The following is a 5,732-nucleotide window of genomic DNA, read 5'->3' as shown; positions in this document are numbered from 1 at the left end:
CTAAACAAAAGACTCTGCAATCTCCTAAAAAATACAAATTTCTTCTATGACTTGTTCTCTCCCTCTGTGTACTTCTTTGGAAACTGTATAAATTCTATCTAGTTGTATCAGCAACATTCCAATAACTTGCTCTAGTCCTACACAGTTATGTATTATATCCAATTGCAAGGGTATGGAAATCAGGCCTATTTTTCACAACATAGAGCTCTTGATCATGCTCTGGCCATTCAAAAATTGGCCTTTTCACCTGATTATGGAAGTTGAAAACTTTGAATACTGGATGACTTCAAAATAATTTCAGTCAGTCTCCACCGCCATCTTTATACCAGACCATACTCCACGGGCCATTTTTGCTGCTCAACCTATCAAAACATGTGTTTAAATTATTTATGTTTAAATCATTTTCCATAATTCCCTCTAAAGTTTTCTCAAGTCTGCTTATAGCTCTAGCTATAAGAGTAGGACTATGAAAAAGATTAACTCTAAAAAAAAAGTTGCAAGACATTTTCATACATGTGACAGCATGCCATATCACACGTGTTCCCTCTAAAGCATGCTGGGATTCTTTTTGGTGCAAGGGTGCCAATATGGGGGGTATAGTGAGTCATAACAACCAACAAAAAGTGTCCCAACTGTCACCATAATAATGAATTAGATGTGTCAGTGGCAAATATCTACCTCCATGTTCCAGCGAGAACACGCATAGTCATGAAGAGAAACAACCCTGCCCAGACTCCAGGAAGTCCAAGTTCTGGAGCAGCTACCAGCAAGAACATTGAAGAAACTAGTCCAACCAGCATCTACCCCATAACGAAACCCAAGAAACAAAATGTAAGGATAGAGGAGGGAACAAACAACGAGAAAAATATATAAAGCAAAATTAGTCATGAGACTTTTAAGTATTTGTAATCATCAGGTTTTACAATTACCGTTGAGTACGCAGCGTAACCATAGTCTGATACCCCATGGTAAAGCCCATCAATGACAAATGCCAAAGCATTCACTGGTTGAGTTCCAGCCAGAAACTGCACAGTATGATTAAATTTCAGATATTTCAAACATTACTGATACATACATGCATCCACAGACAGAAAGGAAGATCATGCATAATATAATAGCTGAGTAGACATTTAATAGCCACGCTGAAACTTAGCCCAGCTAAAAATAAGATATTATATTTCAATCAGTCCAAGAAGCTTTTGTCATGCAAGGTATGATTCATCAATACTAGAGTCGCGATAGTCTGATGTTACAAATATATAACCATACAACAAAATGAACCTTCAGTTATTAGCCAACCAACAATAAACCATTTGCTTATTTAAGTGGAGCTCAACACTTCACAACAATTTATACTGGTCAGTTAATGTCAAGTCTAACCTCCCAAAAAGAAAAAAGAAAAAGAAAATCCTGAAGATAATCTAGCTAAGATATAAGATTATACATTCATCATCACTAAGTAACCTTAAAAGATAAATTGTTTGTGATGCTCCATTATTTGGGAGGAAAAGAAGGGAAACAAAAAAGAGTTGATTCTTATGCTTTGCATGAAAATGGATGTCGCTAGAAAAAGATGCTCTCCAATTAATATCTTGAACTGGATTACAATTTTTACTTGGTGTTAAGGACCTGACTTAGACACAGACTTCAACTTCTGCAGACTCGTTGCTTTGACTTTTAAATCAATCCAAGTCAACAAGAATTGTTATTTCTTACCAATATGCCTGACCGAGCAACACCCAGAACTTCCAAGTCTGTGGTAAATAAGCTAGAAAATGATCCAAACCCAAAGAATAAGATCACGGACAAAGTAATTCCTGTTCCTAAACCAATCTGCTTGACACATAAAAGAGAGTAGGTGAAACGAATTCTGGATGGATCTGTGTACAAGTTCCAATATCATTTAACTAAGCAAGTAAGAACAAAGTAAGTTACTGGTGGCAATAATCAATCGCCTGTAATACTCTATATGTAATGAGGCGTGCTTGCTCGTAATTTCCCTGCGAGTAACTGCTGGCAAGAAGTGTCTGTAAAATAAATGCCATATTACACAATAACAGGACATCATTTTGAGCCCCGCTTAGAAGTTTGAAAAGACTTTGGCTTATGAGAAAAAAGTCTTAAAACTTGACCATACCCAACCTGCTTGTTTACTTGGTCAGGGAATGCCCCCAAATGTCCATGAAATAAACAAATGCAGTTCATAATTATAAAATAAAACTTTATTCGACTGGATTCATTTGTGTCTTGGAAACTGAATATGATAAACTAATGAGAGATATGTTTTGATCATGTATAGGGCCCTGCTTAGCTGCCATAGAGGTTGACAGTGTCAAAGTCAGAAACACAGCCACAGTCCTGCCGATAAGAAGACCACCTACAATACAAAATGCAACAGTCAAAGTAAAACTAACTGCCTAATTAGCTCGGTTATGTCTTCGATCCAGTTAGAGTTAAGAAAACAAAAACCATATTTCGTGACTAAAAGTACAAAATACACATTATAATGTGTGAACAGACACAAAAGCCCTGTTAAAATTATAAATTCAATCAAATTCCCCTTTCAAGAACAATGCGATCATAATATTCTTGAAAAATGAACTCTATGGGATCGTAATTTTCAAATCAGTCAATCATATCTGATCCTATCAGCAAATCCTTCCAGTTTCTCGAAATTCTCGTTCCAGTTTACTAGTCATTAAAATGCTCAATCCAACTTGAAGCTACATGTAAAATCTATAGCCAACAGTAACAAGAAATACAAAACCACAAATAGAATACACTATCCATTCAAAGCATGAAAGCAAGAAAAACTGAAACTATTGATCCCTGAACTCATGTTAAGCTGATTAGTTATAAAGCTAATAATCATGCAAATTTGAAGTTCATCTTGAAATTTTCGATGCATTTGTACAGAAAGAACTAGTAACATTTTTTTCAATCCACTCTGATAATTTTATTATCATTACCGAAACAAAAAAAATTCCTCTGTATATGGACAGACTTACCAACAATATGACTTAGTTTAGAAAGAGGTACCAGATTTCAGATAGCTGAAAATTTTTCTCCCATCAAAGTGAAAAGGCATTAGGAGCACATTGCCGGTCAATTTCCATAGAAGAATAAAAGCAATTAAGTATCTGGTGAGCAAAAGAAAAATTGCGTCAAATGCAGAAGATTACATAAATTCAGGGGCGTGTGCAAAATGCACAGATAAAACTAAGTTTACCACATTGTTGACGTACTCAGAGATCACTGTAGCAGCTGCAGCACCACTAATGCCAAGACCAAAAAAGAATATTAATATTGGATCCAATATTGCATTAAGAACGTTGCCAGCACCTGAAAATTCAAGCGAAGCAATCTCCATCAATACATCCAGCAAAATTTTCACATCAACAAGACTAAAGTGCAGACCTAAGTTTACAGAACAAAATATACTCAAAGAAATAATTTGAGAATCTGCTTGTGCTTCTTCTATGCAGCAAAGAGTCGAGAAATGAAAATGAGAACAGATATTCCATAGAAGCTATTTGCTTTGTCATTCATTTATTAGCCTGTGTTGTAAGATTCCATTCTTCCTGCATTGAGTATAATAGAAAAACACAGCCTTTACTAAGAGTGCAAACTGTTGAAAAGAGGAGGAAAACAGGGACTTTACGAAAAGAAAAGAAACCATGGAGTTAAAAAGGATGGAGTAAACCACAGAAAATGCCATGGGAAGAGGATGGAAATCTAGTATCACACGTGGGGCGGGGGTAATATTTTTAATTTTCAAACAAATTTGAGTGAGAAAAGATGAAGTTATATAAGAAACTGATGTAATACTTGCCAACAGCATATCGAGGCGTCTTTGTATCCTTAAATCCACGAAAAGTGCCTCGAGCAGCTAATGAATCACAATTGGTGGAGCGCCAAAGGCCCTTAGCATAAGAAAGTTCTCAGCAGGTCCACGCATAGGGGAATCCTGTACAGAAAATAAATGGATTATGGAGTAGATGATATTAATAAGATTTTTATCAAGTCTAAGGAGACAGAAGTAAGGTTCAATTATAGATAACAAAATGTTCCGTGAAATGGTTTTCCAAAAATGCAATGTTTATTTCTATTAAGCTCAGACCAACTAAAAGGGGAAAAGAAATACAGGGACATAGAAAAATCTCTTGTTATGCATATAATGACTGATGACAGGGAATTTGAAGCAAGAAAAAGTAAGTTTACATTGATTGACTAATTGTCAATATATTTCTTGAAGTGGATGGCAACATAATTAATTAACTGAAAGGTAACTAGTACATAATGATATTGGTGTTATAATAAGGTTCTCACCCTTAAATTTAAGAATTAGTAACAAGAACTATCAAATGTCTATTAGAATTGAACATGGATTTGGAAATGAAATTCAGTTCCTTTTATTATTGTGCAATATTGACGTTAATTCATCAAAAAAGTTATGCACCACTATATAGAATAAAAAGAATGGCTTAAAAGAAAAATGCAATGACTGCTTTTTAAAATAGATTAAGAAAACAAAAGTAATGAATCTGCAACTGTGTAACAGAGAACAAGCCTATGAGAAGCAAATTGAACTTTCATGATTCAACCTAAAGTAAGATTGCTTCCAACTGAGATTTTACTCAATAGTTCTACAGAGAAGTTGTAAAAAAGCATTCCCTGATTTATATTACATGGAAAAAAAATCCATTCTTCCACCCAATTACGCATAAACTAAGAAACACACTTTTAAGCCCCAATTACGCATAAACTAAGCCCAAAAAAAAATAGAAAAAAGAAAAGGAAAAAAATCCAGCTCTGATAGTAACTCAATTGAAGCAGTACCCGAATCGACGAAGAAAAGCAAAGGAATCATCCGAGGAAGACGAATTGCGAGAAGATTCATCTTCAAGGGAGCTAGTTTCAAAGGAATCATTGGTGGTGGTGGTGGTGGTGGCACAGTTGTTCTTCGAAGAAGCTTTTGGTGTGATTCGGATTCGAATGCGAGAAAAGCAATGATAAGGCTTTGGGATTAAAGTAGGAGATTTGAATGGTGGATGATAGCAATGGTGAGGTTTAAGTTGCAGAGAGTGAATGCAAAGAAAGCGGTGACATTGAGAAGATGCCTTGAAGCACCTGCACTACACAGTATGAAGAACCAAATGTGACGGAAATGTAATGCAGTGAATAACGGGTATATAACAATATATTTATTTTCATTTTCATTTTATTTTTTCATTTTAATGGACACGTAATTTTATTCTGTCGCAAAAAATAAATAAAAGCAATAATAAATATGTATTTGGTGGGGCCATGTACTGCTTGGGCCTCAAATGATTGTTAAGTGTCAACTTGTTAATGGGTTCCGCCATCTATTATGTATTGAAATAAATAATTTTAAAAATTATTACAAAAATACGTCATGCACTCTTATTTAGTTAAACTCTTAAAAATAAAATATTTCAAATAATAGAAAATATTGATAGTTTTATATAACAAAAAAGATAGACGGTTTTAAAAATAACAATAACTCTTATTGAAAGTTATCATCAATAGTTGTGGTAAAATGATGGTTAAAGATTGTGGCGGTGGCAGCAATAGTGGTGGCAGTAATGATAGATGTGATGAGAATTAGATGGAAAAAAATTTAGGTGATAACAATTAAAAAAAGTTAGAAATTTAAGATAGGATAAGTTAATTTAGGAGAATAATTTAAAAATTTTGAATATATTTTAGGT

General features: G+C 34.4%; 1 pseudogene; it reads right to left on the bottom strand.

Annotated features, from left to right (window-relative positions):
- The window catches only part of LOC107636905, a 5,604-nt pseudogene extending 238 nt beyond the window's left edge, over positions 1–5,366 (bottom strand).

Source organism: Arachis ipaensis, chromosome B04, assembly GCF_000816755.2.
Source record: "Arachis ipaensis cultivar K30076 chromosome B04, Araip1.1, whole genome shotgun sequence".
Classification (NCBI taxonomy): Eukaryota; Viridiplantae; Streptophyta; class Magnoliopsida; order Fabales; family Fabaceae; genus Arachis; species Arachis ipaensis.
The sequence above is the reverse complement of the archived record's forward strand: the minus strand, read 5'-3'. Positions and strand labels throughout refer to the sequence as shown.